Source organism: Miscanthus floridulus, chromosome 4 (assembly GCF_019320115.1).
Source record: "Miscanthus floridulus cultivar M001 chromosome 4, ASM1932011v1, whole genome shotgun sequence".
Lineage (NCBI taxonomy): Eukaryota > Viridiplantae > Streptophyta > Magnoliopsida > Poales > Poaceae > Miscanthus > Miscanthus floridulus.
The window spans coordinates 94,342,212-94,354,147 of record NC_089583.1 but is presented as its reverse complement, the minus strand read 5'-3'; positions in this window follow the sequence as shown (position 1 = coordinate 94,354,147).

Here is an 11,936-nt window from a genome sequence, read left to right as displayed (position 1 = left end):
ACCAATATGATCAGAGTTTCCCTCCTACACTTTGGGCCCTATGGTCTTAACAAACTGAAGGGTCGGAACGCATGAACCCTTTTTCACGCATAAAAAGGGAGGAAAAACAAATTTGATCAAGCGAAACAAAATGATAAGTTTGTTCAGATAGTACAGAGGGGTCAGAGCTTGTCCGCCTATTACATGAATGATTGCTCGACCTATCTGGCTAACTAACCCCTTTGAGGGAGAACCATGCTCTCTATTCTATCTACGAGGTCCTACGAAAGGGGAGCCATCGATGCTTCCATCTCCTCTAGCTCGTGGACTTCATAGCTAGGCACAAAGCCATGGCTCATCGCCTCCAGATCAATGATGTCCCCATAGTGAGAATGAGCAATCATGAAGGATTGATTGACCCTTATGCGAAGGGCATTCCTCTCGAGTTGGCGCACCCACGCTATGATCTCGACGGCATGGACCGCGAGCGAGCTGGTCCCCTCCGACCGTACCACCTCAAGGTCATCATAGACCACTCTAGGGATGATGCTCAGGATACCAAGCTCATCGCTCTCCACCTGAAGATTCCTCCTCGCCTCGGCGAGGTCCACATCTAGCCCGACAGAGACGCTCTCGGCCTCCAGCTTCTGGGTCGTCGCATTTCTGAGCTCAGCCTAGAGGGTGCCGACCTTCTGCTTCGCGTCATTGCGCTCTTGGTAGGCCTAGTCATGCTCTTGGAGGGCCTAGTCGTGCTCCTCATGAGCCATGCCATGCTCCGAGTGGAGCCTCTCTGTGGTTTGGAGTAGCTCATCCCGCTCCTTGCACAGTCGAGCGATCGCCGTGGCATCTAGACTTGCCCTCTTCTCTAGGGTCACAAGCTTCTCCTCGGCCTCTAGCTTCAGCTCCCTTTCCTTCACAACCTTGGCCAGAAGGTCGAGGATCCTCTAGTGGGTCTCGGCATCCTTCAGGAGCAGCTCGTCCTGCTCCTTCCTGACCTTGGTGGCCTCCTTGTCATCCTTTCACAATCTCACTGATAGGGCCTTGAACGCCCTCTCAGCCTTGTTAGCATGCCGATGGGCCTCAACCACCCACGATAGAAGACTGTCCACCTCCTTGGCAAGGGGAGTAAGCTCGGCCACCCTCTACTAGGCAACAACAAGTGGAGTGGTCACCTCCCCACGCAGCCGTGCCTCCTCGACGAGGCGGTCCTAGGTTTCCTTCTACTCATGAAGGAACCGAGACTTCCCCCGACTACAAGTGATAAGGGACTAAAAGGAGACGATGGTCATAATAAAAAATATATAGAGAGAAAGAAAATGGCAAGAAGCAGGGTCAAGCGAATACTCAGCTGGAGGGAATGACAACGTCGCACAAGGCACCTCGGGCATGGTCTTGGGCTTCGAGCATGGATGCGATCCCCACGTCGAGGCTCTCTCACTCCATGCTCTCTACGACATCGTCGAGAGTGAAGAGCGTCGACGTCAGATCCTCTAGACTCGCCCACCAGAGCAGGGGCTCACCCCCACGTAGGCAAGTCGCTACTCACTGATGTCAGGGCCAGGGATGGCTCCCCCCCCATCTACGATCGGTGCTGACCCTTCTCGCCATGACGTCCCCACTAGGACACTCCCTTCGATGACAGAAGGGGTCAGTGGTACGAACACTGACTCCTCTCCCAGCACCATGGCCTTCGAGGACCCCTCGACCACGTTCCCCTTCATCCGGCACATGCTAGACGCCACCACCTGGGACGCCGATGGTGCGGGTCATGCCAGTTCCTTAGGCACCACCATGATAGAGTCTGGTTGTGACCCGCCTATCACAGCCACCGCCACCTCCGCCTGCATCAGCAGGGTCCTAACCAGCTTGAAAGCTCTAGTTTAGTTTTGGTTAATTGATGAAACCCTAAGTGCTAACCTAGTTTATCAAAGTAGTCATGAGATAGGTAGCACTATTCCAAGTGTTGAAGCAATGACGAAGATCATGACAATGGTGATGGCATGGTTATGATCAAAGGCTTGAACTTGGAAAAGAAGAAAGAGAAAAACAAAAGGCTCAAGGCAAAGGTATAAAATGTAGGAGCCATTTTGTTTTAGTGATCAAGACACTTAGTGAGTGTGATCACATTTAGGATAGATAGTTGTACTATTAAGAGGAGTGAAACTCATATCGAAATGCGGTTATCAAAGTGCCACTAGATGCTCTAGTTCATTGCATATGCATTTAGGATCTAGTGGAGTACTAACACCCTTGAAAATGTTTATGAAAATATGCTAACACATGTGCACAAGGTGATACACTTGGTGGTTGGCATATTTGAGCAAGGGTAAAGAAGTTAGAGGTGAAATGGAGTTGGTCGCAAAGATGCTGGCATCGGTCAACTGACCGGACGCTGGGTCGCTAAGCGATCGGACGCTAAAGGGCTACGTCCGATCGTGTTGTCGGTCAGCACAGCTAGTAGTCATAGTGTGACCGGATGCTGGCAGGGTCCGGTCGAGCATGACCAGATGTGTTCGGTCGGCTAAAGTTGGTTTTGGAACCTTACTGTAAACTACCGAACGCTGGTGTTCAGCGTTCGATCAACTCAAGCGCAGTGTCCGGTCAAGACTGATGATCGTTGAAGTCAGGACATGTGGCTAACTACGAGCGATCGGACGCTGGGGGCTCAGTGTTCGGTCAGCCCGCATTGTACCCAGTGAAGGGGTACAACGGCTCTATTTTGTGGGGACGTCTATTTAAGCCCCTTGGCCGGTTGAAGCTTATACTCTTGCACATTTTCATTGACATAGCAATCTTGTGAGCTTAGCCAAAGCACTCCCACTCATCTCCATCATTGATCCAACATCTTTGTGAGATTGGGAGAGAATCCAAGTGCATTGCTTGAGTGATTGCATCTAGAGGCACTTGATATTCGTGTTGCGCTACGAATTTCGCTTGTTACTCTTGTGGTTGCCACCACCTAGATAGCTTGGTGTAGCGGTGGAGGATTGGCATGAGTTGGTGATGGTTCGTGGCCGCCTTCGGTGATTGTGAGGGGAGTTGTACCTTCCCCAGTGGAGTGCCGAAAGGTAACTCTAGTAAATTGCTCGTGTCATTGAGTTACCTCACTTGTGGGGAGGTTCTTGCGGTGTCCAATTGTGTGGATGAGGTTTGTGAAACACCTCTTAGCCGCTGAACCACCAAGTGTTGGTCGACACAACGGGAACGTAGCGTGTTGGCAAGCACGTGAACCTCGGAAAAAAATCGATTGTCTCTTGTCATTTGCATTCTCCCAGTGATTGGCTTAATCTTCATCTTGTGATTGGTTCATTCCTCTACATGGCGGTGTAATCATCCTACTCACTCATTTATATTTTTGCAAACTAGTTGTGACAATCTCTTTAGTGTAATTAGAATTGAGAGCTTGCTTTGTTGTTTTAAGTTCATCTAGTGGAGCTCTTTAGAGTAGCAAGTTTGAGAGCTCTTAGTGAGAAGTAACATTGCAAGTTGTGTGCCTAGTAATCATTGCAACTAGAATTGTTGGATAGGTGACTTGCAACCCTTGTAGAGCTAGAGCAAGTTTGTATTTCGCCTCTTGTCATACTAATCAAATTGTTCTAGTTGATTTGTAGGTTTTTAAATAGGCTATTCACCCCCCTCTAGCCATATTAGGACCTTTCAAGTGGTATCAGAGCCATGGTCACTGTTTGATTGAAGGCTTAATAACCTTGGTGTCAAATTATGGCTCAAGTTGTGTCCAACCATGTGGGGGGCAAACCACCATTCTTTGATGGCACATCCTATGGTTATTGGAAGAGAAAGATGGGAATGTATCTTGGTTCAATAAATGATCAAGTATGGGAAGTGACCGAGAATGACTATGCTATCATCGATCCCGATGATCCCACCAACCAAGACAAGATCAACAAGCAATGTAACACAATGGCTCTCAACACCATATACAATGCTATTGATTCCAAGGTGTTTGAGCAAATCAAAGATTGTGAAAGAGCAAATGAGGTGTGGAGGAGATTAGAGGAAACATATGAGGGCACACTGGCGTGAAGAGTGCCAAGTTGTATATCCTCAAGGACAAGTTGACAAGTTTCAAGATGAAGGATGATGAGAGCATTCCGGAGATGTTCCATCGATTGCAAGTCATTGTCAACGACTTGAAGGTATTGGGAGAGAAGATCAAGGATGATGATGTCTCTCATCGATTCTTGATGTGCTTACCTCCAAGATTTGAGATGTTAAGATTGTTGATCATAAGAGGAGGATTGAAGGACATTACCCCCAACCAAGTACTAGGTGATGTCATGACACAAGAGACATACCGTGTGGAAAGGGAGGGGGATGACAAGGATGACAAGAAGGAAGAAGAGGACAAGAAGAAGAAGAGTATAGCATTCAAGGCTAGCTCATCATCATCCAAGAACAAGGGCAAGTCCAAGAAAGAATCAAGTGACGATGATGATCTTAGTGACATTGATGATGAAGCCATGGCCCTATTTGTGCACAAGATGGGCAAATTCATGAAGAAGAAGGGCTATGGTGCAAGAAAGAAAAGAGATCACACCAAGAGCAAAGAATATGTGAGAAGATGCTACAATTGCAAGAGCCCCAATCATGTTGTAGCAAATTATCCCTACAATAGTGATAATGATGAAGATGAGAAGAAGAAGCACAAGAAAGATAAAATTGAAAAGGAGAAGAAGGAGAAGAGAATGACCTTCCAAAAGAAAAAGAAGGGTGGAGGCTATGTAGTCACTTGGGATAGTGATGATTCATCGGATGGTGATAGCTCTAGTGATGATGACAAGAAATCTATCAAAAGAGCACTAGCAAGCATCGTCATCAACAAGAAGCTCTCCATCTTCGACACTCCATCGACGTGCCTCATGGCAAAGCCTAATAAGGTAAAATATGATGAGAGTGATGATGATGAATGTGAAAGTGACTCTTGTAGGAATAATGATGATGATGAAGATGAAGAGTACACCAAGGAGGAGCTCTTGGACATGTGTGAGCAAGTGCACGCTTGCAATGAGATAAAGAGAAAGGAGTGCAAAGAATTGCGCAAGAAAGTAAAACTTCTTGAGCAATTCTTTGATGAGCTAAATGCTACTCATGAGAGGCTAATGGAGTCCCATGAGAAGCTTGGCAAAGCTCACTCTAAGCTTGAAAAGGCTCACTCCTCTCTCATTGAGCAATGCAAAGTAGAGGAAGCCAAGAAGGAGCAAGTGATCATATCATGTGATGTGGGACTAACATGTGATCTTATTGATGAATCTATTTTTGTTGCTCCCACTAACACTCCTTGTAGCACCACCACTTGTGATGCCTCACTAAAAGTGGAAAATGAGACCCTCAAGAAGGAGGTGAATGAGCTCACTCATGCCTTAGGCAATGCCTATGGTGGAGAAGCCTGCTTGCTAAAGTGCTTGGGTAGCCAAAGGTTTTCTCTCAACAAAGAGGGATTAGGCTATACCCCCAAGAAAGGCAAGGCGGCCTTTGTCACTCCCAAAGCTAGCTTTATGAAGGGCAATGGTCGGTTTTGCAATAGATGTAAGCAAGTTGGGCATATAGAGCAAAATTACAAGACTAACAAGAATAAGCTACCTAATGTATCCTCAATCAAATTTGATTCTTGTTACATGCTTTATAAGGGTGCCAACAGTGTGAAGGCTAAGTTCATTGGTACACCAATTGTGGGCCCAAAGAAGAAGGCCATTTGGGTACCAAAGACCTTGGTGACTAACCTACAAGGACCCAAGCAAGTTTGGGTACCAAAAAGGAATTGATATTCTTTTGTAGGTGAATTATAAAGCCAGAGGAAGGCATTGGGTGCTTGATAGTGGGTGCACACAACACATGATCGGTGATTCAAGAATGTTCAATTCAATCAATGAAAACAAGAGCAATGGGTTTGATAGTATCACATTTGGTGACAATGGAAAAGGCAAGGTCAAAGGGCTTGGTAAGATTGCAATATCAAATGACTTGAGCATTTCAAATGTGCTACTAGTAGAGAGCTTGAACTTCAACCTTTTGTCGGTAGCTCAATTATGTGATCTTGGTTTCAAGTGCATATTTGGTGTGGATTATGTAGAGATCATAAGTGTAGATGGCTCTAACTTGATATTCAAAGGATTTAGATATGAGAATCTATACTTGGTTGATTTCAATGCTAGAGAAGCACAATTGTCAACATGTTTGATCACTAAATCTAGCATGGGTTGGTTATGGCAAGGAAGCTTGGTCATGTTGGAATGAAACAATTGAACAAGTTGATTAAGCATGACTTAGTTAGAGGCTTGAAAGATGTCACTTTTGAGAAAGATAAGCTATGTAGTGCATGTCAAGCCGGAAAACAAGTTGGTAACACACATCCTAAGAAGAGCATTATGAGCACATCTAAGGCATTTGAGTTGATGCACATGGACTTGTTTGGACCAATCACATACACTAGCATTGGTGGAAACAAATATAGATTTGTGATTGTGGATGATTTCACTAGATACACATGGGTCTTCTTTCTTGGTGACAAGAGTGATGTGTTTGCAATATTCAAATCTTTTGTCAAGGGTGTTCACAATGAGTTTGAAACAACCATCAAGAAAGTTAGAAGTGACAATGGTAGTGAATTCAAGAATACTAGAATTGATGAGTTATGTGATGAATTTGGAATTAGACATCAATTCTCGGCCAAGTATACTCCTCAATCAAATGGGTTAGTTGAAAGAAAGAATAGAACCTTAATTGATATGGCAAGATTAATGTTGAGTGAGTACAATGTGAGTCATTCATTTTGGGCTGAAGCAATCAACATGGCTTGCTACTATAGCAACCGACTCTACTGTCACCCCATGATAGAGAAGACACCTTATGAGCTATTGAATGGAAGAAAGCCAAACATAGCATACTTTCATGTATTTGGTTGCAAATGCTACATATTGAAGAAAGGCACTAGATTGAGCAAGTTTGAAAAGAAATGTGATGAAGGTTTCTTGCTTGGTTACTCCACTACTAGCAAGGCTTATAGAGTTTGGAATTTGGCTAGTGGTACTCTTGAGGAGGTTCATGATGTGGAGTTTGATGAAACAAATGGTTCCCAAGAGGAGGATGGGAATCTAGATGATGTAAAAGGCACTCAATTGATCAAGGCAATGAGAAACATGGACATTGGTGAGTTAAGGCCTAGAGAGGTGATTGATATTGAAGATGACAAGAATCAAGTGCTCTCTAACTCAAATGTGCAAGCTAGTGGTTCTCATGATCAAATCCAAGTAAGCACTAGTGATGGCAATGAGCAAGATCAACAAGTGGCTAGTTCATCATCTCAACCAAGTGATCAATTAAATGCTAGCAATCAAGTGCAAGTGCTTCAACCAATCAATGTTGCAGGAGATCATCCATTGGACACTATCATTGGTGATATTTCAAGAGGTGTACAAACTAGATCAAGATTGGCTTTATTTTGTGAGCATTTCTCATTTGTGTCATCCATTGAGCCTAAGAACATAGATGAAGCTTTGAAGGATGTTGATTGGGTCAATGCTATGCATGAAGAGCTAAACAACTTCACAAGAAACCAAGTATGGGAGTTAGTTGAGAGGCCTAAGGATCATAATGTGATTGGAACCAAGTGGGTCTTTCGGAACAAGCAAGATCAAGATGGGATAGTGATAAGGAACAAAGCAAGATTAGTGGCTCAAGGTTATACTCAAGTTGAAGGTCTTGACTTTGGAGAAACATATGCCCCGGTTGCAAGATTGGAAGCAATTAAGATCTTGCTAGCCTATGCTTGTGCCCACAACATCAAGTTGTACCAAATGGATGTAAAGAGTGCATTTCTAAATGGGTACATCAATGAGCTTGTGTATGTTAAGCAACCTCCCGGTTTTGAAGATGAAAAGAAACCTAACCATGTTTACAAGTTGAGAAATGCTTTGTATAGATTGAAACAAGCACCTAGAGCATGATATGAGAGATTGAGGGATTTCCTACTCTCTAAGGGATTCAAGATGGGAAAGGTTGACACCACTCTCTTCACCAAGAAGCTTGGAAATGACTTGTTTGTAATGCAAATCTATGTTGATGATATCATATTTGGGTCAACAAATCAAGATTTTTGTGAAGAGTTTGGCAAGATGATGGCAAGTGAGTTTGAGATGTCTATGATTGGAGAACTTAGTTACTTCCTTGGTCTTCAAATTAAGCAAATGAAGAATGGCACATTTGTGAGTCAAGGCAAGTATATCAAGGACATGCTTAAGAAATTTGGAATGGATGATAGTAAAGCTATTAGTACACCAATGGGGACAAGTAGAAGCTTGGATAGTGATGCAAGTGGCAACATGGTGGATCAAAAGATGTATCGGTCTATGATTGAAAGCCTACTCTATGTGACCGCATCGAGACCGGATGTGATGTTTAGTGTATGCATGTGTGCTAGATTTCAAGCCTCACCAAGAGAAAGTCATTTGAAGTCAACTAAAAGGATATTGAGGTACTTGAAGCATACACAAAATGTTGGGTTGTGGTATCCCAAAGGGGCAAGGTTTGAGTTGATTGGATATTCAGACTCCGATTATGCGGGATGCAAAGTTGAGAGAAAGAGCATATCTAGCACATGTCAACTATTGGGAAGATCACTTGTATCTTGATCATCAAAGAAGCAAATTAGTGTAGCACTTTCAACCACCGAAGCGGAATACATTTCAGCTGGTAGTTGTTGTGCTCAATTACTTTGGATGAAGGCTACTTTGAGTGATTTTGGAATTAGGATCAAACAATTGCCATTGCTATGTGACAATGAGAGTGCCATCAAACTCACAAACAACCTGGTTCAACACTCAAGAACAAAGCATATTGATGTCCACCATCATTTCATAAGAGATCACCAACAAAAAGGGGACATTTGCATAGAGAGTGTGGGCACCGATTATCAACTTACCGACATATTCACCAAGCCACTTGATGAGAAAGAGGTTTTGCAAGCTAAGGAATGAATTGAACATACTTGACTTCACCAATATGTGTTGATGCAACCCCATTATATGACATGCCTCTCCTTCGACCAATAAAAGGTATAAATTGATTGGCATGACATACATCCTTGCTAAGGACATAATTAGTGCATCTAGACATATTTCACATTTGAATAGGATCATTCATGAAAATCAAATGAATTTGATGCTTGTATGTTATCACTATTGCTTATATGTTTGAAATGATCTAGTGGTAGCATATAACATGTTTGTGGGCTTGTAAACCTAGTGTTTGATCTATAAAATGAGCTATAAGTGTTTAACTCAACATGGTACAAGATAACCCTTATTTGGAGGTGTGAAGAAGCTTGTCCTTGGATCAAACCGAGTTAAATATCTTTTGCAAGTAATCTAGATTGAACTAAATTGAAAAATGATCCTCATTTCACATGGTTTCACCCCAACCTATCTATAATTTGAACCTATCTATACTTTAAGCCTTTGTGGTCATTAATGACAAAGGGGAAGAGAAACAAAGATAAGTGATAGGGGGAGAAATAGTGTAGAGAGATAAGATATGACAAAGGAAGGGGATCAATTAAAATCTTGAGCACACAAGTAGAGGGAGCAAGCTCATGAACTTGTATGTGCATTTCATATGTTTGCTTGCATGGCACAAGTTTTAAATTTCAAATATCCATGCTTGTGTGGTGTATGCTAGTTATAGGGTTGAGTGATAAAATGAAAAACTAGCATGCATAGGATATCTAATGATTTCATTTCCAAGTATTTACAAGTGGTATCTAGCTATTAAGCGGTATTTAGCTAAAGTAATTAGACTTATGTTCATCATATGGAAACTAGACCCTTACTTGTAATATTGATCTCATGAGGTATTCTAGTTTTTATGTATGTCTAGCCATGAAAAAAATCACACGCTATATAATTTAGCGGCGGCCACTCCTGGGAGCTATGCGCCGCTATAGCGTTGCTATAGCGCCGCTATAGCCGCGCTATAGCACCGCTATAGCGCCGCAGCGTGAGATAGCTGCTCACGCTATATCACCGCTATAGCGCGCTATTTATATACAGCCAGGCAAAAAAATAATAAATAGTCCAAACAAGCAACATATTCATAGTTTCATACTTCCATACAGTCTAAACATCCATAAGGTTCAAATATTCAGTAGCTAACATGAAACAACAATAACGGAGGGTACTCTAGATTAGGGTTAGGGGGCTCAAGATGGGCCTAAATCTGACTCTGCCTCGTTTTTTTGTCAGCACATGAAACAGCAATAGCGGCGCTATAGCACGCTACAGCGGCAATAGCGCGTATAGCGTGAAAATGCAAGATATCGTCGCGGCGAGCTATCTGGGATGCTATTAGCGCGCTATAGCGGCAAAATAGCGCGCTATTTTTTTCGTGAATGTCTAGTTACTAATGGTGCTAAGGATGGTATAATGGTGCACTCTGATTGGTATCACGCTTCAAAGGTCCATCTCTTATACCTTAGCATCATTTGGTAGAAATTATCTCCTACATTTCCTATCTAAGCATATGTGCAAAGCTACAATCCAAACTCTTAGCACATATGTAGGGGGAGCAATTGCTACCATATGGAGTTCACAAAACTTGTCCATATCCTTTACACATGGTAAATATGCTTGGGCAAGCAACATAAATTCAATTGAATCTTATTTCATATCTTTGTGTAAGGGTTGTCATCAATTACCAAAAAGGGGGAGATTGAAAGCTCTAGTTTGGTTTTAGTTAATTGATGAAACCCTAAGTGCTAACCTAGTTTATCAAAGTGGTCATGAGATAGGTAGCACTATTCCAAGTGTTGAAGCAATGACGAAGATCATGACAATGGTGATGGCATGGTTATGATCAAAGGCTTGAACTTGGAAAAGAAGAAAGAGAAAAACAAAAGGCTCAAGGTAAAGATATAAAATGTAGGAGCCATTTTGTTTTAGTGATCAAGACACTTAGTGAGTGTGATCACATTTAGGATAGATAGCCATACTATTAAGAGGAGTGAAACTCGTATCGAAATGCGGTTATCAAAGTGCCACTAGATGCTCTAATTCATTGCATATGCATTTAGGATCTAGTGGAGTACTAACACCCTTGAAATTTTTTTGTGAAAATATGCTAACACATGTGCACAAGGTGATACACTTGGTGGTTGGCACATTTGAGCAAGGGTAAAGAAGTTAGAGGTGAAATAGAGTTGGTCGCAAAGATGCTGGCGTTGGTCAACTGACTGGACGCTGGGTCGCTAAGCGACCGGATGCTAAAGGGATACGTCTGGTCATGTTGTCGGTCAGCACAGCTAGTAGTCATAGTGTGACCGGACGCTGGTAGGGTCCGGTCGAGCATGACCAGACGTGTTCGGTCAGCTAAAGTCGGTTTTGGAACCTTACTGTAAATGACCGGACGCTGGTGTTCAGCGTCCAGTCAACTCAAGCGTAGTGTCCGGTCAAGACTGATGACCGTTGAAGTTAGGACATGTGGCTGACTGCGAGCGACCGGACGCTGGGGGCTCAGTGTCCGGTCAACTGACCAGAGCATCCGGTCAGCCCGCGTTGTGCCCAGTGAAGGGGTACAACGGCTCTATTTTGTGGGGGCGTCTATTTAAGCCCCTTGGCCGGTTGAAGCTCATACTCTTGCACATTTTCATTGACATAGCAATCTTGTGAGCTTAGCCAAAGCACTCCCACTCATCTCCATCATTGATCCATCATCTTTATGAGATTGGGAGATAATCCAAGTGCATTGCTTGAGTGATTGCATCTAGAGGCACTTGGTATTCGTGTTGCGCTGCAGATTTCGCTTGTTACTCTTGGTGGTTGCCATCACCTAGATAGCTTGGTGTAGTGGTGGAGGATCAGCACGAGTTGGTGATTGTTCATGGCCACCTTTGGTGATTGTAAGGGGAGTTGTACCTTCCCCGGTGGAGTGCCGAAAGGTAACTCTAG